The following is a 23,343-nucleotide window of genomic DNA, read 5'->3' as shown; positions in this document are numbered from 1 at the left end:
CTAGTCCTTGCCCTCATCATCTCCTGCCTTGACTACTGTAACCTCCTGCTCTGTGGCCTCCCCTTGAACACTCTCACACCCCTCCAATCTATTCTAAACTCAGCTGCCCGACTAATCCACCTGTCCCCCCGCTATTCCCTGGTCTCTCCCCTCTGTCAATCCCTTCACTGGCTCCCCATTACTCAGAGACTCCAGTACAAAAGCCTAACCAACCATGACATACAAAGCCATCCACAACCTGTCTCCTCCATACATCTGTGACCTCGTCTCCCGGTACTTTCCTGCACGCAACCTCCGATCCTCACAAGATCTCCTTCTCTACTCCCCTCTTATCTCCTCTTCCCACAATATCATACAAGATTTCTCTCGCGCATCACCCCTACTCTGGAACTCTCTACCACAACATATCAGACTCTCACCTACCATCAAAATCTTCAAAAAGAACCTGAAGACCCTCCTCTTCTGGCAAGCCTACAACCTGCAGTAATCACCGATCGACCAAACCACTGCCCGACCAGCTCTATCACTACCTACTGTATCCTCACCCATCCCTTGTAGATTGTAAGCCCTCACGGGCAGGGTCCTCTCTCCTCCTGTACCAGTTGTGACTTATATTGTTCAAGATTATTGTACCTGTTTTTATTATGTATACCCCTCCTCACATGTAAAGCGCCATGAAATAAATGGCGCTATAATAATAAGTAATAATAATAATAATATATCTACATACTCCAAGTTTGGGCATCGTAGGCCGGTGTACCCTTTTTTGCTGTCTGTTACTCTACTTATAAACAGCACTATTTTGCATAAATTAACTTCAACAAAATTGCCCCCAAAATTGAATACAACCTGTTATGTCAGGCTGAGGCCTGCCTGGTGTTTGGGCTTGAAAAATCATAGATTTGCTGGCATACTGATCAGATATTATTTTGGTACTAATAAATATATTTGTGTTAAGCATTTGAAATAGTGCAGTAGTCCATTTAAAATGGGCAAGGCAAGGGGCAAGGGATAGGGAAGTGGACGTGATGATGATGGTGCATGCAGAGGACGAAGCCGTGGCCAAGGTGAAAGTGAGCAACAACAAAGACCCACATCTTCTCGCTCGACCTTCCTGTCCTAGTTTCTAAGGGACGGCAGCACACCACTATTGAAGCCAGAGCAGTGTGAAACGGTTGTTGGTTGGATAGCGGATAATGCTTCCAGTCACTTAGCCACCATCACCACCACCACCACCATGTCTTCCACACGCTCAAGTCTGAGTAGCCCTGAGTGTGGCCCAGATATTCCTCACCCTGATCCTCCTTCCTCCCACCATGCAGAGTGCCCTGAGACAACTGATCCCACACTTGGACACTCTGAAGAGCTGTTAAGTTTTCCACTTCAAGATTCCGAACTATCGGCCAGTCAACTTGAAGTGGGGACAGATGAGATCGCATGTAGAGATGACCAAAGCTTTGACCAGCCCCGTTCACGTGAAGGTGATGGTGGGAAAGTGTCAGAAGAGGTGGATGATGATGAGACACAATTGCCAGGAAGTCAGGAGGAGGAGCAGGGTGCCGATGTGGAAGATGAGGTGGTGGATGACTATGTGACTGACCCAACCTGGCAGGAGGACATGCAAAGCGAGGGCAGCAGCACACAAGGGGAAGGAGGCACATCACTCCAACAGGCATGAAGAAGGCATGCATTTGTTCCCTGTAACACCAACATGAGGGAAGTTGCCATTCCAACTGTTAGATATTCCCAAGTCTGGTTATTTTTCAAAGACTCTGCCGATAACCCCAAACATGTCATTTGCAGTACCTGCCATGCCCACATCAGCAGGGGTAGCAAAACAATCTGCCTGACCACCACCATCATGATCAGCCATGACTTGGTGGGCCAAACCCCAGGCTCCAGGACCACTGCCTGCAGGTCACACCACTGCTTCTTCCACTGTTTTGCGTAGAAGCCAATCCCCAGTACACAGCGCATGTGAAGATACCTCTAGCCCTGCACCTGTTGTGGCCCAAAGTCAAGCAGCACCATCATCAAGCCCATCCACGTCCTTGTGCCAGCACAGCCTTCAGTTGTCTATAACCCAGTCTTTGGAAAGCAAGTGCAAATACCCAGCCAACGCTCCACAGGCCACAGTCCTAAATTTTAATATTTCTCTTCTGCTTGCGCTAGAAATGCTGCCTTTTAGGCTCGTTGAGACAGATGCTTTCCGCAACCTGATGGCTGCGGCCATCTCAAGGAACTCAGTCCCCAGTCACCACTATTTCTCCCAGTGTGCCGTACTGGCATTACACCAGCATGTGTCCCACAACATTACCCATGCCCTCAACAATGCTGTTACAGGGAAACTCAACCTAAACACGGACACATGGACAAGTGCTTGTGGGCACGGATGGTACGTCTCACTGACGGCCCACTGGGTTAACATAGTGGAAGCCGGGACCCAGTCAGACCTTGGGATGGAACACATCCTCCCCCAGGATTGCTGGCCCTATGTCAATCAGAGTTCCCCCACAGTATTCAGCTCCTGCACGTCCTCCTTTTCATCCTCCATCTCTGAAATCAACACATCAGTTAGAAGCTGGAAGCACTGCAGCACTGCCTCAGCCAAGCGGCAACAGGCTGTGCTGAAGCTAATCTGCACAGGTGACAAACCGCACAATGCAGAAGAGTTGTGGACAGCGCTAAAAGAGCAGTCAAATGTTTGGATGACACCGCTGAACTTACAGCTAGGCATGGTCGTGTGTGACAATGGCCGTCACCTTGTGGCAGTTCTGAGGCAAGTTGAGCTCACACACATACCTTGCTTGGCCCATGTGCTTTACCTCGTGAATCAACATTTTCTGAAAAGCTACCCAGAGCTGCTGGATCTGCTAGTGAAAGTACGCGGTCTGTCTGCTCATTTTAGAAAGTCAGCTACAGCTTCAGCCACCCTTGCCGTGCTTCAGCAGTGGTTGCAGCTTCCAACTCACTGGCTGGTGTGTGATGTCCCCACGCGATAGAACTCTACGCTGCATTTATTGGAAAGGATTTGTGAGCAGAAGAGGGCCATTGTGGTCTACAAACGTCAATAAGGCCGTTTCCCCTCCCACCCCCTGTGCGCCCGCCCGCTGTTAATAAAATACTCACCCGGCTCCCTCGCAGCGTCCTCTCAGCGCCAGCTTCTCCTGTATGAGTGGTCACGTGGTGCCGCCGATTACAGTCATGAATATGCGGCTCCACCTCCCATAGGGGTGGAGCCGCATATTCATGACTGTAATGGGCGGCACCATGTGACCGCTCATACAGGAGAAGGTGCGGCGCAGAGAGCACGCTTCGAGGGAGCCGGGTGAGTATTTTATTAACAGCGGGCGGGCGCACAGGGGGCGTGAGGTGGGTGGGGACAGGGATCTTTATTTTAAACACGAAAATAAAAAAAAAAAGATTTTTCATATCTTCTCTCTAGCGAACACTGCTGGAGAGAAGATATGAATGGCGGCTTCAGCACCAGATGCAGGGGACAGCGCTTACTTGTAGTGCTGTATCCTGCACGATCCATGTGGTACCCAGTTGGCACACGGGCGGCACACGGCTGCCGCCCATGTGCCACACTGATGTTCACGGTAAGCACACGGACACGGATTATTCCGGTACCGATTTTTCCGGTACCGGGATTATCTGGACGTGTGAGACTGGCCTAAAGCTGTGAATTAGGAGTCAGGAATGCTTCCAGGGGCGGCGATTCCCATGATGTTCCTGTGTCATTTGAGCAGTGTTTCCATCATTTTCAGACGTTTTAGTCCTTAAAATGACCGCCGGGGGGGATTGCGGTAAAAATACTTAGGTCTCCCATAGACTTACATTGGGCTCATTGTTCTGGCCAAGTACCCAAGTTTTCCAATCTGCTCAACCTGAACAACGAGCACCCGAGCATTTTAGTGCTCGCTCATCACTAGTCTCTATTATACTTTTCCTCTGAGGGCAGAGACAGACTGCCATATTTGTCATGCTAGAATTGCATCATAACCCTCATACTAGCTGTCGGCTCTCCTGACCTGAGCTTGACAGCTGCATAGAAATATACTGTCTTGCTCAGGTCAGGAATGATGCTGGGCCAGTCTGTGCAGTGCGATGCGATTCTTGCATGAGAAATACGGCAGTCTGTCTCTGCCCTAAGGCTAGGGTCACATTGCGTTAGTGCAACCCGTTTAGCGCTAGCGCTAGCGGGTTGCGCTAACGCAATGTTTTTAATGGGGCCGCATCCTGGGGTCGCGGTAACGTCCCTGCTCTCACAGATCCCCGATCTGCGAGAGCGGGGAACGGACTGCGGGCGCGCCTCGGACGCCGCAAGCAGCGTCCGCGGCGCGCCAGGAAACACCGGCGCATCGCTAGCGCGTGCCGAACATGGCACGCGCTAGTGCTGCTCGTTCCCATTGCCGTGAATGGGCGCGCTAACGGACGCGTTGCACGGCGTTAATTTCGCCGTGCAACGCTGTCCGTTAAGCGCGTTCCCATAACGCAATGGGAACCCAGCCTTATTGTTCTATTCCTGGTTTTGGTTCACAAATACTGAGGTAAAATGCTTACCAAATATTGAACATGTGAACCTAGCCTTATAGTAATCTAGGTTTATGTTTCAGTCCTGGCTTTGGCTTGCTGATGTGAGAAAGAGGCCTAAGTTCACACTAGGCTTTTTTTTTGCAGCATTTTATAATGCTTGTTTTCTGCAATTTTTCAACTGTGTTTGAAAGAACCAGCAAAGTCTATGAGATTTCAGAAATCTCATGCAAAAAGCTTGGATTTTTGGCATCAGGATATTGTGGTTTGCAATTTTTTATTGCACAATGGAGCACGTCACTTCTTTCAGCAATTTTTCACCGTTACTACCCCATTGAAATGAATTGGTAATGAAAACACACTGAAAAAATGCACCAAAAACACGTTTCAACAGGCTTTTATGCGTTTATGTCAAAACCGGATTCTATAGAATAGAACTTTTTTTCAACATTAAACTTTATCAGCATGCACAAGACACAAATCTAGCCTGCCAAAACCACAGAAAAAAATGAACAAACAACGCAAGCGAAAAAATGTGTTTTTTTTTCCTGCAGCTTCCTTACTGCCAAGAGATCAGATTTTGCAGCAGAAAAAAACAAAAACACTTAAAACGCCTAGTGTGAACTTACTCTAACCTGGAACAGCCTTTTTTCACACCTCAGTATTTTGATCAGTATACTGAACATGTGAATAATCCTTTATGGAGGTTATTTTCCCCACTGAAGCTGTCTCCTAGATGCAAATTGCAATGAATTTGTGCATTTCTTTTTTCCAATTCAAATGGCAAAGTTGTGGCCGTGATCTATAATAACCAAAAACATTTCTAACTCCACTAACATTAAATAACCAATGCATTAATGCAAATACACTTTTTTTTCTACAGAAACAAAGACACGCTGTTTAGTGCTGGGCACTGTAGATCAAAGGATGTGATGTCAGTTGATAGAGAAACAGGTCAGGCAAGCCCAGGTAACTCAGGAAACAGGTTGCTAATTATTCACTAGCTAAATAGGTATACTATTGCAGCGGCGCTGTACACTACCCCGGCAGGAGGTCACAGCCTGCATAGTCACTTACTCTAAGGAAAACTGCTACTTTGTACAAGTTTCTCTTTTTTGCATCACAACTACAATGGGAGAAAAGGAATCAAATTCAGCAAGCGTTTCACTTCAAGGTAAGTTCAACAGCTTGATAAGTGATTTTTTTTTCAAGAGTTCAGGTGTTAGATTAGTCTCTGCAACCTGTGAGATTTTTATTGCCTTTTGCAACAGCATGTGTTGGTGTTTTCATACCTAAGGCATGACTAATTGAAATTGTGCTGTGATAGAAAGGAAAAAAAGTGTTCGGAGTTATGGTATTTCTCTGTCGCACGTTGTTAAGGTAATGTATGAGTGTTAACCTGATCTGCGGTGGTGTGCCAGAGCTGGCATGCCCCATTCCTGGAAATTTACAGTTCAGTCGTCTTGCACCTGTCAGTTTGACAGTCTCTTATACCTGTGCACATTGTTTCACGGCTCTTGTGTTTTGCTTTGGTAATGTCACATTGTATTCAGCCGGATCATAAACCCGATGTCATTTATTCATGTTATTTAGGTTGATGCATTGTTTTGAATTTAACAGCTTTCCGAATTTACGTGTTTTATTTGTTTTGTCTGTTACTTTGTTTCCTTTTTTTTTCTGTAGATGTCGTATTGTGATTGTTCAGTGACTGGTTCAAATATATTAGAAATGCTCGCATGCGTTAATTGTAAAATTTGATGCTTAGAAAAGTAACACTGGATGTCATGGCAATGAGCCAGATTTCATGTCTCCACAGTCATTGAACGCATTTGTTTTATAATACGCTCTTCCTATTATCTTAGATAACTGTCAAGAATATTAGCATGTAAGATTTTGTTCTTCAACATTTTACGACGAGCCCTACCATGACTAGATTTGTCATTGTAAGACCTCGGCTTTCACACTCCAGTGTTTATTCAGTAATCTTTATTTTTATTTTTTTTATAAATCAACGTGAGGTCATGAAAGAAAGAAAGAAAGTTATAAATTTTAAGCAAATACATAATGTTCATGTCTTGCTATGTTGCATTAAAACAAAAACCTAAGCAAAAAATATACTGACATGTGTTAGATGCCTATGGTCGTCTTGCGCATTGCATTCACAGTCAGTGTGATTTCCAGACCAGCCGCAGATCTCCTGCACAAGTGCCGGCCTAAGGGTATGTGCACACGACCTATTTTTTAGGTTTTCAGGCGTATACGATCTGTAACCTACCTGAAAGAGTGCTAAAATAATTAAGTTTTGCATTGTCATGATTATGTCTGTTGTCACTGTTAATGGGTAGGATTTGCCTTGAATTACTTTTTTTACTTTTATTTTTTTTTTTGCACACAACAAAAACAGATGAAGCAAAATGAACCATCTGAGTGAGGCCTAAGAATAAGGAGGGGTAAAAAACAAATTGCTGCAGTTTGTCAAATGGAAGACATTCCTCCCCAGGAGAAAATATTAATCTGTCGCAAGCTATTTTTATGTGGTTCTTCCGGTTTTTACTTCTTCAAAACTTTAAAAGCATGTCACTGACTAATGTGCTATGCATGGCTAGCTCCAAGTTTTTGTGGGCCCCGGGTGACAGTGTCTCAGTGGGTATATGTAATAAGCGTGGTGTGTTATCCAAATAGAAATATAACCAAATATAGCATCTGGATAAAAGTTAACCTTTATTAGGTATGTATTAAAATAGCCCTATTGGCACAACAATCAGAAAATAGAAAAAAAGGGACAAAACGGACAAAAAGAACCTATTGTGCTCAGTGCCCTAATACCTACACAGAGGGGAAACAAAACAAAAACTAACAACAAATAACACAAACAGCACTGTCTATATGCTAAATCCCAGCCAAACCTACTCGAGTAACCCCATACTCGCAGAAGATGTATCCATTAGGATCACACAAAATATAGGCTAGCAATAATGTACCGAGGTTTATATATCGGATTAGGGATCTGCCTCTAAAATAGATCTAGGTCACCTTGTATTGATAGCTGCCTTGCTCCTAATATAGGGAACTGAAAAGGTGGCTTATATCCAAAGTATTGTCCAAGTTACTTCCCATCTATGCGCATGGTACTTATGGATACTACATGTAGGATTAGCGTCAGTGCAATATTTAAAACATTCCTAGATATCCAAAAGCCTTCGTATATGAATAACCAACATATTTCCGGGATAACTATAACTCATTACCATATATAAGTGTTCCCTGCTGGGACGCCGCTTCACAGCTTAACATTCCTGCATGAGGGTCTGGTATGATGTGTATGGAGAGAAGAGAACAGCTGGCGATGGCAGAATCTAAAGGTACCTTCACACATAACGATATCGTTAACGATATCGTTGCTTTTTGTGACGTAGCAACGATATCGTTAAGGAAATCGTTATGTGTGACAGCGACCAACGATCAGGCCCCTGCTGGGAGATCGTTGGTCGCTGAACAAAGTCCAGAACTTTATTTCGTCGCTGGATCTCCCGCTGACATCGCTGAATCGGCGTGTGTGACACCGATCCAGCGATGTCTTCACTGGTAACCAGGGTAAACATCGGGTTACTAAGCGCAGGGCCGCGCTTAGTAACCCGATGTTTACCCTGGTTACCAGCGTAAAAGTAAAAAAAAACAAACACTACATACTTACCTACCGCTGTCTGTCCCCAGCGCTGTGCTCTGCACTCCTCCAGTACTGGCTGCGAGCGTCGGTCAGCCGGAAAGCAGAGCGGTGACGTCACCGCTCTGCTTTCTGGCCGCTGTGCTCACAGCCAGTACAGGAGGAGTGCAGAGAAGCGGAGCGCCGGGGACAGACAGCGGTAGGTAAGTATGTAGTGTTTGTTTTTTTTTACTTTTACGCTGGTAACCAGGGTAAACATCGGGTTACTAAGCGCGGCCTGCGCTTAGTAACCCGATGTTTACCCTGGTTACCGGGGACCTCGGGATCGTTGGTCGCTGGAGAGCTGTCTGTGTGACAGCTCTCCGTGTGACAGCTCTCCAGCGACCAAACAGCGACGCTGCAGCGATCCGGATCGTTGTCGGTATCGCTGCAGCGTCGCTTAATGTGAAGGGGCCTTAACAAGCGGTGAGATCCACCCATATATAGGGTTTTTCTATACACTGTATTGTATTTATCGCAGCGTTCCTACCTCAAAAAATTCACTATCATTAACCCCGCAATTAGCCACTATTGAACCCAGCAGGGAACACTCATATATGGTAATGAGTTATAGTTATCCCAGAAATATGTTGGTTATTCATATACGAAGGCTTTTTGATATCTAGGAATGTTTTAAATATTGCACTGACGCTAATCCTACATGTAGTATCCATAAGTACCATGCGCATAGATGGGAAGTAACTTGGACAATACTTTGGATATAAGCCACCTTTTCAGTTCCCTATATTAGGAGCAAGGCAGCTACCAATACAAGGTGACCTAGATCTATTTTAGAGGCAGATCCCTAATCCGATATATAAACCTCGGTACATTATTGCTAGCCTATATTTTGTGTGATCCTAATGGATACATCTTCTGTGAGTATGGGGTTACTCGAGTAGGTTTGGCTGGGATTTAGCATATAGACAGTGCTGTTTGTGTTATTTGTTGTTAGTTTTTGTTTTGTTTCCCCTCTGTGTAGGTATTAGGGCACTGAGCACAATAGGTTCTTTTTGTCCGTTTTGTCCCTTTTTTTTCTATTTTCTGATTGTTGTGCCAATAGGGCTATTTTAATACATACCTAATAAAGGTTAACTTTTATCCAGACACTATAGTTAGTGTCTCAGTGGGCCCATTAACCCATGCTATGATTCATGGTTCACAGGTGTGGCAGAGAAATATAGGTAAAGTACAATGCTAAAGATTTAACTTCCTCCGTTACATGAATGATAGCTATTGTTAATTCTACGTATAATACCAAACATATAGTGTAATTTACAGCCCATAGTTCTCCATATAGTGTAATGCACCGTCCGTAGTTCTCCATATAATGTAATCCACAGCCCGTTGGCCTCCATGTAGTGTAATTCACAGCCCGTAGTATGTAGTATGGCCACCATGTATTCACGGATGTAATGATAATAATAAAAAAATAAATAAAAAAAAATGTGGGGCGTCCTCTTCTGAGACTGGCAGCTCAGTTCAGCATGCAAACGATTTGAGCGCATCACATCACAGCATTGCACTCTCGGTCACTTACCGTTTGACATCAGCTGCTGACAGCGTGATGGCTGTGCATGAAGCTGGTGGACCTGGGCGCTGCAATACACTTCTGCTTAATGTGCATCCGAGGAAACACATCGAGCTGAAGAATTTGCTGGCTTTGGCGGGCCTGGGCAGTCGAAGAAGCGACCACCATGACTGCGTTACTTCCGTCGGTGCTGATGCAGAGAGGGTCCACCTGTTTGTCCATTACCATGACACTTGCCTGGCTGCTCTGGGTCGTGAAGCAGGTCCTATGTGCATTCCATTTGTCAATTGGGGAACATTGATCAACCTATTAACATTATACTGCACATAAATTAAATACTAAGGCACTGAAAGCCAAGCTTGAAATCTCTCCCATATGTTTTTTTTTACATGCTTTATTATTTAAATTGGTTTTCCAATAAACCTGATAAAGATAAAATATTTTTTGTGCACTATAGCTACTGCATAGAGGATGTGGGTACCGTAAATGTAAAAGTGTGACAAATCTATAATTAAATTTTAAGGTATATACCGTATATACTCGAGTATAAGCCGAGATTTTCAGCCCAAAATTTTGGGCTGAAAGTGCCCCTCTCGGCTTATTCTCGAGTCACGGTAGCGGTGGGGTCGGCGGGTGAGGGGGAGAGGGCGCTGAGGTATACTTACCTAGTCCCAGCGATCCTGACGCTCCCCCTGCCCGTCCCACGGTCTTCTGTGCTGCAGCTTCTTCCCCTCTTCAGTGGTCACGTGGGACCGCTCATTAGAGAAATGAATAAGCGGCTCCACCTCCCATAGGGGTGGAGCCGCCTATTCATTTCTCTAATCAGCGGTAACGGTGACCGCTGATAGAGGAAGAGGCTGCGGCACAGAAGACCGTGGGACGGCAGTGGGAGCCGGACGTCGGGACCAGGTAAGTATGTAATATTCACCTGTCCGCGTTCCAGCCGCCGGACGCCGCTCCATCTTCCCGGCGTCTATCTGCGCTCTGACTGTTCAGGTCAGAGGGCGCGATGACGCATATAGTGTGCGCGGCGCCCTCTGCCTGATCAGTCTGAGCGGGGAGACGCCGGGACCGGACGCTGGGAGCTGCAATCAAGAAAGGTGAGTATGGCTTTTTTTTTTTTTATTGCAGCAGCAGCGGTGGCACAGATTTATACCGAGCATCTATGGGGCAGTATGAACGGTGCAGAGCACTATATGGGGCAGATATGGAGCAATATGAACAGTGCAGAGCACTATATGGGGCAATATGAACAGTGCAAAGCACTATATGGGGCAGATATGGGGCAATATGAATGGTGCAGAGCACTATATGGGGCAGATATGGGGCAATATGAACAGTGCAGAGCACTATATGGGGCAGATATGGGGCAATATGAACGGTGCAGAGCACTATATGGGGCAGATATGGGGCAATATGAACGGTGCAGAGCACTATATGGCAGAGCTATGGGGAAATATGAACGGTGCAGAGCACTATATGGCACAGCTATGGGGCAATAATGAACAGTGCAGAGCACTATATGGCACAGCTATGGGGCAATAATGATCTATTTTTATTTTTGAAATTCACCGGTAAATGCTGCATTTCCACCCTAGGCTTATACTCGAGTCAATAAGTTTTCCCAGTTTTTTGTGGCAAAATTGGGGGGGTCGGCTTATACTCGGGTCGGCTTATACTCGAGTATATACGGTATATATTTTTTTTTAAAAAGCAACATCCAATTGATTGACAAACCTGTATACGTAGATTTTAAAAATGGGTCTTAAACCTCTATTACATATCAATCATATAAGTAGCAGAACAAAAAAAAAAACAAATGGATATGTCAGGGATTAATAAATAGAACACAATATTAAGCTCTGAAATATAATTATAGTTTACTAAATCAAATGCCTCCTCTCACAAAATCAGTCTTTCCATACAAAAAAGATTAGAACATTATTATCACTCATCTGCAGAGATGTAGGACATCAAGGCAATTCTATTTTCGTGATTTCTGTTAATTTGAGGGGGCGTAGGTGTTTCCAATTATAAAACACAAAAAAAGTTCCATTCCTAGAAAAGAAAACCATTGTGTCTACTGCCTCCTTCACATATCAGTGTATCTAGAACGTGATTTTTTTTTTTTTATACACATAACGTAGACATTTACATAAACATCCATTTTAATCTATGGGGCTGCATACATGTTTGTGTGTTTACGCGGGCTGTGTTTCAGTGTGACCCACATGTAGCCATGTCCGTTTTTTTTTTTCCGGTAGCACAGATGTCATTACGTCCCACACATGGATAACTTACAGTGTGACATTCGTGTGCATCATCTGGGTGACAAATACCGGAATAGATGTGATATGTTAGTTATGAGGCAAAAAGATGATAGATATCCATGAGATATATAGTTAGTGCCTTGTGTCTGCAGTTTACTGTAACATGTATTAACCAAATAAATGGAAAAATTGACGAGCTCTTTCTTACTTTTTATAACCCGCAATGGTAAAACACTTCAGGCTGGGAAGGTCCCTGGTTATTGGGCCTTTTCCAGCCTAAACGTAGCAGGCCCTGTGGGACATCACATTAGAGGCGCCAATTCTGGTTCTTTGCCTCTATCTTACCAATTGTCCTAGTGCGTTAGCAATCAGGGTAATGGTATTTCAGGTTGATGTCAACTGTGATTTGCCACATCACACATATAGCATCAAACTCCGGTAATAGAAAGGGAGTGGAGACTAACACACACACAAACAAATACACACAGTACCACACACTCTTCTTATTTGCTTCTATGGAAAAAAAGACTTCTTGTTCCAACGTTCAGTCTTTTGAGCTACTTTTAAACTCTTCATGCTTTAACAAACTCTGTAGGAGAAAAAAAAGTGGAGGTCCTTTCTTTGTAGCGTTTTCCATTAAGAAATGCTTCGATCTGGCACTGACGAATCATAAGGCTGCCAAAATCACTATTGGACAAAAAAAAACTTTACAAAAATTTGCTTGAAACACATTTCAAAACTTTTTCAGGAAATTTAAAACTGCTCAAAGCTTAAAAAAAAAAAAAAAAATAGGATCACCTCCATTAGAATTTTTTTTTTTTTTTTTTTTGACTGCTAGAAAAAAAATCAGCATGAACACACTTTAATGTTCTCCTTTCGGCTGTGTACTCATTATGAGTACTTGGTGAGTTTTCGATGTTGCAGTTTTGCTCCAGCAGTTCTACACCAGTCAGGTTACTTGGATTTTTTTTTTCATTAAAGCTGTGTTCTAATATTTGGTGTAAAATTAGACCTTTATTCATCACAGTGTTTAATCTGATATTAAATACTTTTGAAAAGATGCAGAATTTTTGCGCAACATGTAAACGTTCCAATGATCGACGTCTGTACATCACTTTCATCCAGCTCAGCCCATGGCTGAGCCATAAGGCTAAGTTCCCACCATGAACTTTTGATGAGTTTGACACTTGACAATTTCTGCACCTTTTTTTGGGTTACTTGCAGTTTTCTTTGCGTTTTTGTGTGCATAGATCTGCTTTGTTTTTGATACCTCCTGGTAATTGGCTTTGACAAATTCATTGATAAATTTAGGTGAGGATTACAGTGGGGCAAAAAAGTATTTAGTCAGTCATCAATAGTGCAAGTTCCACCACTTAAAAAGATGAGAGGCGTCTGTAATTTACATCATAGGTAGACCTCAACTATGGGAGACAAACTGAGAAAAAAAAATCCAGAAAATCACATTGTCTGTTTTTTTAACATTTTATTTGCATATTATGGTGGAAAATAAGTATTTGGTCAGAAACAAAATTTCATCTTAATACTTTGTAATATATCCTTTGTTGGCAATGACAGAGGTCAAACGTTTTCTGTAAGTCTTCACAAGGTTGCCGCACACTGTTGTTGGTATGTTGGCCCATTCCTCCATGCAGATCTCCTCTAGAGCAGTGATGTTTTTGGCTTTTCGCTTGGCAACACGGACTTTCAACTCCCTCCAAAGGTTTTCTATAGGGTTGAGATCTGGAGACTGGCTAGGCCACTCCAGGACCTTGAAATGCTTTTTACGAAGCCACTCCTTCGTTGCCCTGGTGGTGTGCTTTGGATTATTGTCATGTTGAAAGACCCAGCCACGTTTCATCTTCAATGCCCTTGCTGATGGAAGGAGGTTTGCACTCAAAATCTCACGATACATGGCCCCATTCATTCTTTCATGTACCCAGATCAGTCGTCCTGGCCCCTTTGCAGAGAAACAGCCCCAAAGCATGATGTTTCCACCACCATGCTTTACAGTAGGTATGGTGTTTGATGGATGCAACTCAGTATTCTTTTTCCTCCAAACACGACAAGTTGTGTTTCTACCAAACAGTTCCAGTTTGGTTTCATCAGACCATAGGACATTCTCCCAAAACTCCTCTGGATCATCCAAATGCTCTCTAGCAAACTTCAGACGGGCCCGGACATGTACTGGCTTAAGCAGTGGGACACGTCTGGCACTGCAGGATCTGAGTCCATGGTGGCGTAGTGTGTTACTTATGGTAGGCCTTCTTACATTGGTCCCAGCTCTCTGCAGTTCATTCACTAGGACCCCCTGCGTGGTTCTGGGATTTTTGCTCACCGTTCTTGTGATCCTTCTGACCCCACAGGGTGGGATTTTGCGTGGAGCCCCAGATCGAGGGAGATTATCAGTTGTCTTGTATGTCTTCCATTTTCTAATTATTGCTCCCACTGTTGATTTCTTCACTCCAAGCTGGTTGGCTATTGCAGATTCAGTCTTCCCAGCCTGGTGCAGGGCTACAATTTTGTTTCTGGTGTCCTTTGACAGCTCTTTGGTCTTCACCATAGTGGAGTTTGGAGTCAGACTGTTTGAGGGTGTGCACATGTGTCTTTTTATACTGATAACAAGTTTAAAAAGGTGCCATTACTACAGGTAATGAGTGGAGGAAAGAGGAGACTCTTAAAGAAGAAGTTACAGGTCTGTGAGAGCCAGAAATCTTGATTGTTTGTTTCTGACCAAATACTTATTTTCCACCAAAATATGCAAATAAAATGTTAAAAAAACAGACTGTGATTTTCTGGATTTTTTTTTCTCAGTTTGTCTCCCATAGTTGAGGTCTACCTATGATGTAAATTACAGACGCCTCTCATCTTTTTAAGTGGTGGAACTTGCACTATTGCTGACTGACTAAATACTTTTTTGCCCCACTGTATGTGCGTTTTTGATGTGTTTTTGCAACGGAAACGCACTTAAAATGCCTGCTTGGTTTTTTTTTGCATGTGAATTTTCAGCAGCTAATGCAATTCTTAGGGGAAAATCCACACATAATACTCAGTGTGTCGCAAGAGAAATTGACAAGCTTTTGAAAGAATAGAAATGGATTCATTATTTCTATACATCTCATCCTTCTTGAACGGACAAACAAGTGCCTAAAGCTCATCGTAAGGAAGGTAGCCTAAGGAGAGAGGATGGGATGTGTCAATGCTCGCCCAGCAAACTAAGCAAAAGTGTCATTATTAGGGTTGAGCGACTTTTACTTTTACAGGATCGGGTCGGGTTTCACGAAACCCGACTTTCTCAAAAGTCGGGTCGAGTGAAATCGGCCGATCCGATAGAAAAGTTGGGGTCGGCCGAAACACGAAATCCAATGCAGTGCAATGGGATACTATGGTTCCCAGGGTCTGAAGGAGAGGAAACTCTCCTTCAGGCTGTGGGATCCATATTTAAGTGTAAAATAAAGAATTAAAATAAAAAATATTGCTATACTTACACTCTGACGCGCCCTGGTACTAACCGGCAGCCTTCCTTCCTTAGAATCAGCACGTGAAGGACCTTAGATGACGTCACGGCTTGTGATTGGTCGTGCGACCGCCCATGTGACCGCTCACGCATTCTTAGGAAGGAAGGCTGCCGGAAAGAAGCAGGGCACGTCCGAGGGTGAGTATATTCCTATTAGGGCTTGTTTTCACTTGCGAGGAACACGTCCGTGTCTCGCATGTGGAAACGAAGCTCTGGTGCCAGCACTCCGGAGCGGAGCGAGAGGCTCCATGTGTTGCTATGCGGCCGCTCGCTCCGCTCCACAGTGCCGGCGCCAGAGCTTCGTTTCCACATGCGAGACACGGACGTGTTCCTCGCAAGTGAAAACCAGCCCTTAGGTATATACTCACCCTCGGACGCGCCCTGCTTCTTTCCGGCAGCCTTCCTTCCTAAGAATCAGCGCTTGAAGGACCTTTGGTGACGTCGCGGCTTGTGATTGGTCGCGTGAGCAATCACAAGCCGCGACGTCATCTAAGGTCCTTCACGTGCTGATTCTAAGGAAGGAAGGCTGCCGGTTAGTACCAGGGCGCGTCAGAGGGTAAGTATAGCAATATATTTTATTTTAATTCTTTATTTTACACTTAAATATGGATTCCGATACCGATTTCCGATATTGCAAACATATCGGAACTCGGTATCGGAATTCCGATACCAGATTCAGAAGATCGCCGACCTCATGGCCGACCCCACTCTGGGGTCGGGTCGGGTTTCATGAAACCCGACTTTGCCAAAAGTCGTCGACTTCTGAAAAAGGTCGACCCGTTTCGCTCAACCCTAGTCATTATTTGTTATGCCAGAAGTGTTACTTCAGTGGTTGATTTGAGTATAATTTCTGGTAAGGTGCACAGGGATGTGCCAAATTTATTAAGTGGTGTGTGCCTTACATAAAATTCCTGTGTGCAAAACACCAGTCTTAAAGGTAATGTCCTACTACTAGGACAACCCCTTTTTTAACAAAATGTTTAACCCCTATAAAATAAAAAGCTTTTGCTCACCTCATGTGTCAGCTTCATTCCAGTGTTGTCGGCACTCATAGTCCCTGGGCTCTCATGCTGTTGTTGTGACACTTTAGACAGGCAACCAATCGACACTGGTGTCACTGTTCCCATCTTTTGTTGAATTGATCATGAAGAGGAAGTCTGGGCTTCAGCCGATATCTGACTTCCTCCTTGTGCTTAATTCTACAGAAGGTGGGGACACTGATGCAATTGCTGAGATCACCCGGGAGAGAGAGTGCCGACACCATGGGAACTGTGGCAGCGCAGGAGGCGAATATAAGCTTTCTTATTTGTGTGAGTCATGACAATGAGTTGTTCAAATAGTGAACAACTTGATTAATGAATCGGTCTAAAAAGATGCACCTCATTTATCAATCAGCATGAATCGCTACAATAGATTTGCCGAATTTTAAAACTCTTGGCTAAGACTTACACAGTATTGGAAAATTGATCTCCTTTATTGCAGTGTTATATTATTTTTGTGCAAATTTTAATGGTATAATTCACTTTTTGAATTTGTAGCAAACTTTGTTGCCAGACTTATTAGCCTGTGGGCGGCTGCTACTGTATACTTTATAGACATCAAACTATATCTGAGGGAGCATTCTAGGAGCCAGAGTTGTCTATAAACTTTTTATCTCTCCCTAAATGAGTAACTTCTTCTGTATGTAAATTGTACCGTATTTTTCTGACCATAAGACGCACTTTTTTTCCTCCAAATTTGGGAGGAAAGTGTGGGTGCGTCTTATGGTACGGATGTAGCATGTGGGGAGGGGGGCAGCAGTGAGTGGGATCGCACTGTTATCCCACTTCAGGATGTCCCCGCTGCCCAGCATCAGCGCTGGAGAAACCATGTGCTCCCGACGATTAAGTGCAGTGAATATTCATTAGCGGCTCCCCGCCCACCTATCAGCTGAGCGGTGAGCCGGGAGCAGCAAATGCTTAAGCAGGGACACACATGGCTTCTCCAGCGCTGATTCCTGCAGCAGCTGGGCAGGTCTGTGTGTCTGGGGGAGAGGAGGCAGCAGCAGGGGCCAAGGGAGAGAGGAGATGGCTGCATACCTGCCTGCCATGCCTGGGCTGGACGCTGAGTTCTGTGCAGGAGGACCTGTGATGATGTCAGGAGTGGGCGGGCTGGAGCATCACATGGCAGCTCAGAGCCCTCCCTCTTCTTGACATCATCACAGGTCCTTCAGGCTCTCCAGTCTCCACTGCAGCTTCCTCATAACCTGTGCTATGGAAATGAGAGGGACTGCTCTGTGCACAGTAATGGGATGCTCCAGCTTTAACCTCACCATAGTGTGGCTGGCTGCCACATTTAAGAGGTTAGTCTTTACAAACACAATAAAGCACTCTGCCACTCCTTTGGTGAACTATAACTCCCAGCATGTCATAGGATCTGCAGGACATGCTGGGAGTTATAGTTCTCAAATGGGATTTTAAAGCAGCACTCCAGTGTTATTTTGCAGTGCTGGAGTGGTGCTTTAAATATAAGCCCTGTGCCCCCATTCTTATACTCACCCTCCAGCATCTTCATATAGTACTGTACAGACACCACACTTGTCCCGCAGCTTCCTACATAATAACATACTATTATATATAATAACACCACATATAATAGTATGTCATTTATGTTATTAAATATTTTACCACATTTTTTAGCTTCAAATATTTTTTTTCCCTATTTTCCACCTCTAAAACCTGGGTGCGCCTTATAGTCCGGTGCGTCTTATAGTCCGAAAAATACGGTATATTCCTACTTTGGGAGTGATATTAGTATCTGAAGCCTCAGCATGTGCCAATTGTTAACATTGCATGTAGGACATATTTATTTGCAATGCTCTGGCATTGACTTTTGTAATGTATTATTTTCTAGTGGCACATAATTAAATATTTGGCCTTCTGGGACTCTATTCACCAACGCACAAAATGAAAGCGTTTCAGGGCCTGTCTGATTTGGCATGTAACCGGAGCTTACCCTACTTTTGTTCTCACACTGCAGTGAAAATACCTGAGCACACATATCATTTGTTCTACCACGGATATTTACTCAACTCTGAAATATCCCTAGCCCCTAAAAATTCTGTAATAATTAAGCTTTTCATCTGGTCTTATTAAAAAGCTCTCATAGGAAGAATTCTATAGATTTCAATTACTGATTAATAATATCATACATTAGACAAAGATGGTTTGTCCATGTTGTGGTCCTTGGTGCATCAGAATAATGTCAGAATCATACACCTGTATACACAGTAAAGGATTACCCATTTTATCTTCTAGTCTGGTTGCAATAGTTGTTGTGTACACTGTACATCTATTCTCATACTTATTTAATCTTGTTTCAGACCTCTTCTGCACCCTGTGACCATAAATCAGAGTAGCCAGATCACACAGTGTCTTCTGTGTAGACCAAAAGTTACCATCCTTATGAGAACTTCAAATGCACCTATAAATTAACGGAAGCTGATGCCAAAATTCAAATATTTTAAATAGAAATCTCTTTATTCAATACATAAAATTAAAAACATATCACACTGGAGATACATATGCATACAAAACAGTACCACCATATAGAAGTGACCAATACCAGGAGTATATACACAATTTCCAAATATATATGGTTGTTGGTTTAAGCTGACACCGAGGCACATATCAAGAGCCCTTGCACAAACAGTATCAAAGGCGAGATCCGTTATAGTGTACCGGGGGTATAGAAAGTATTTAGTACCATACTCATGGCTACATACCTAATCTTAATCCCCTTAAAGTTTACAACGTTCAAGGAATAACGCCAATAGTAGGACCAATGTATATGGCTATCTCAAGTGAACATCTATATACATAATTGCCTCACATAAACCTCAAAGGCCAGCCCAAGTAAATGAATAAGGGTTAATACATAACCTGTATATGCGGCACCTTCCGCATATACAGGAAGGGCGCCCTCTGCTGGTTGTCCTCATATGAACTCGAGCCAGGGAGCTTTCTAGGAAAGTTAACACGATCTAGGAACAGCCAGCAGAGGGCGCCTCACCGCAAATGAAGCTAAATATAGGTCATTGACCTACTTTACCTTCATTCGCTGGGGTTTTGCAGGCAGGAGTAGCACTGCATTAGCAGAATTCCTGCCTACAAAATATTTTAACCCCTTCAGATGGATTTACATCATTGGACCTTACAGATCCTCGGAAGGTATGTATATTCTTGGTTTATTTTTTTATTTTATTTACAGATCGAGGGTCTTCAGTGAGTGGATTGAGTAGAATAAATTAATACAACAACCTTTGTGTTTTTTTCATTAAATTAATTTTTAATAATGTGTGTGTTTTTTTTTAACCCTTTACTACTATTGGATTAATAATGGATAGGTGTCATAATTGACGCCTCTCCATTATTAATTTGGCTTAATGTCACCTTACAATAGCAAGGTGGCATTAACCCTTCATTACCCCATATCCCACCGCTACACGGGAATGGGAAGAGAGTGGCCAAGTGCCAGAATAGGCGCATCTTCAAGATGTGCCTTTTCTGGGGTGGCTGGGGGCAGATGTTTTTAGCCAGGGGGGGGGCAATAACCATGGACCCTCTCCAGGCTATTAATATCTGCCCTCAGTCACTGGCTTTACCACTCTGGCGGAGAAAATTGTGCGGGAGCCCACGCCAATTTTTTCCGCCATTTAACCCCTTAATTTACTAGCTAGAATGGCCAAATTTTGCATATACACACTACTAACATTAGTAGTGTGGAATATGCAAAAAAAATGGTGATATGAGATGGTTTACTGTATGTAACCATGTCTCATATCATGTCGGGTTTTAAGAAGGAGAAAGCAAAAGCCGGCAATTGAATTTCCGGCTTTCTACTATATCACGCTGGATGAAATAATAATAATAATAATATATATATATATACGGATTACATACGGAGGATGCAATGCGCAAAAAACGGTGACACACCCTGCCTACGGAGGAGCTACGGACCACTATTTTCGGGACTTTTCAGCGTATTACGGCCGTAATATACGGACCGTATTTTCATACGCTGTGTGTGACGCCGGCCTTATACTGCAGAGGGGGAACAGGGCCTACCCGAACTAGGGGAGGGCAGAGACCGGGGTTCTGTGGCAGCTGAGCATGTGGACAAGGAAAGAGACACTAGGACTCGATAACACCACACAACTTCAGGTATAGAGAAAGTAAAATTTACTAAAGTAAAGTCGCACAGTACATAAGCAAAACATAATGTCTGGCTCCCGATTCCACACCTCCAGAATGTTACTACCCAGTGGACCCCCAAGGCACCAACGGATCACCGAGGCACACATAGGTGGGACATTAGGACACAGGCAGGACATCAGGGTACATGAGGTCATCAGGATGCAGGCAAGATATCAGGGTACAGACAGGACATCTGGACACAGGAAGGACATCAGGACACAGGCAGGACATCAGGAATACCGGATAGACTTCTGGGACACTGACTTGGCAGCCCAGGTCGTCGGCTGGTACACTAGCATGGCAGCCCAGGGCATCAGTTACATCAGAACATCAGACACAGGAAGGACAAGAGGACATTAGGGTACACAAGGTCATCAGGATGCAGGCAGGACTTCAGGGTACAGACAGGACATCAGGACCCTGGGTCACCGGCAGACATCAGACAGGAGTCGTTCGTTTCCGGATATCAGACATGACCTACAGGCACCACCACAGTCATCAGGCTCCAAGCAGCGGTCATCAGGTTCCAGACTGCGGTCATCAGGCTCTGAGCATTGGACCTAGGAAGGAACTCAAGCGGGATGGTGCTAGAACACCAGGATTGCTGGGCCTGCCAGGAGCTAGCGCCGCATGGTAGCCAGAGCACAGAGTAGTAGATGCTCAGCTGAAAAACTGGTTACAAGAGACTCAAAGTAACTGGGTGCGAGTCTCCAGATGCAGAGGGATTCCAGGAACATAACACAGCAGACACAGTTCAGACAGATTCAGGTGCAGGAGAGGTACAGGATCAAGGACTCAACCTGGATATACAGCCTCCAGGACAGGTACCAGAACAGGACAAAACAGGAATCAAGGCAAGGACTTTGGTACCAAAATGTAGACAGGAGAGGTACAGGAACACAAACACACATAGCAAAGTTCAGGAGCTTTGTGAGTAGCTTAGGCCCCACCCATAGGGCAGGGGAACTTTATGTAGAAGCTGCCCCTCAGCAATTGGCTGGGGACAGCATTTCAAGTACACACACTAACCCTGATGAAAGCAGGGGAGGTGTGGCCGCGCATGCCCTAAGCACAAACAAAAACCATTACAGCACAATCAGTGCAGGAACTGTGGCTTAGAGCACCTGGCAGAGACTGCATGCCCAAACACACGTGGAAAGTCATGCACCAGCTGCCAATGATCTTGCCACCCAAGGACAGCTTAAACAGCGGCAACCAGGGACCACACTAGTGAATTGGCATGATGCAGAACAAAGACCTAACCACCCATGTACGACTACGCAGAAAAGTAGGGAACTGAGAAGGCTCCATACAGGTAACAGCCAACAGTATCCCAGCTCAATTAGGAGAAAGGAGCAAAGGGTTAAAGCAAAGACATGCATTGTCATGCCGAAAACCACATACAGACAGAATCGTGTGACGGATATATTTAATTTTTTTTTTTTTTTTTAGTAATAATTATTTGATCATTTGCTCATTTTTTTATGTTTGCCCACTGACAAAGACCTGAACAGTCAATAATTTTACATTTAATCCTATAGAAAACTTATGGAAAGAGTTGAAGCTCCGAGTTGCCGAGTGACAGCCTTAAAATGTTAATGATTTAGAGATGATCTGCAAAGAGTGAACTAAAATTCCTCCAGACGTGTGCAAACCTCATCATCAACTACAAAAGACATCAGACTGCTGTGCTTGCCAACAAAGGTTTTGCCAGAGGGATCAAATACTACTTTTACCCTTTGCCACAACAGCATCCACTTTGAGAGAAGGACCCACCCATAGGAACAGGAAACCTACAGAGATAAAAAGGGCGGTCCCCCTCTCCTCAGTTGGTTTACTGTTCCTATCAGAATCCCCCAGGTATAACTACATCATGATGGATCCTGGGCTGTGCATCTGCCTGGGTGTTTGCTGTGGGAACACCAGGAGCTGTGGCATCAGGAGCAGCATTGGTGGAGCCACTACATGCAGCCTCCCCCCTCATCTGTACAATTTCCAGCAGGGTCCAGGCAGCAGGCCCTGTCGAAGGAGGGGAGCACGCTGGAGTGCGGACCAGTGGCGTCACACCGCTACAGAGAGACAGCGGCAGTATGGCTGGGGTAAGTATGCTCTGCCACGTCGACCTGGAAGCAGTCGGAGTACTTCCAGGGCACGGTCAGTGGGGAACACCGCAGGTTCAAAAAGGCTCTGGGGTTAAGAGCAAATGTGCACATAATTTCGTCCCCAGCACATGAGGGGCACCCACCTTTGCTGGAGCAAGATAACGCTAGCAAGGACAGCAGCACTAGAAGCACCAAATCCAATAGTAACAGAAGTGGACACTCTATTGAGAGATGTGCCACTCAGATGAAACAAAGGAGTAGAGAAACGGATCTACCCAGAGGCCGCACAGCGTCCCCACCTCCTAAACCGGTACCGTCATTGCTTCACTGGGTGAGTGTATATAATCCTCTACCTATTAAACTGACCCCTTCCTTCTCTATACTCTCCTTCATAGGCTAAGAAAATCAGTAAATCAAAGCATGTGGAATGTGCCCTGTGCATGCAACCCCTTC

At 44.5% G+C, this 23,343-nt stretch overlaps 1 long non-coding RNA gene across 1 annotated transcript in view; it reads left to right on the top strand.

Annotated features, from left to right (window-relative positions):
* The first annotated feature begins 5,575 nt into the window (after positions 1 to 5,575).
* LOC138680813 (uncharacterized) overlaps positions 5,576 to 23,343 on the top strand; it is a 142,130-nt gene continuing 124,362 nt past the window's right edge. Inside the window, exon 1 of the long non-coding RNA XR_011321783.1 lies at positions 5,576 to 5,710. This is a non-coding gene — a long non-coding RNA (uncharacterized lncRNA). The remainder of the gene's footprint in view (positions 5,711 to 23,343) is intronic.

The sequence above is a fragment of the Ranitomeya imitator genome, chromosome 5, assembly GCF_032444005.1.
Source record: "Ranitomeya imitator isolate aRanImi1 chromosome 5, aRanImi1.pri, whole genome shotgun sequence".
NCBI lineage: Eukaryota > Metazoa > Chordata > Amphibia > Anura > Dendrobatidae > Ranitomeya > Ranitomeya imitator.
This window is presented reverse-complemented; position numbering and strand designations above follow the sequence as displayed.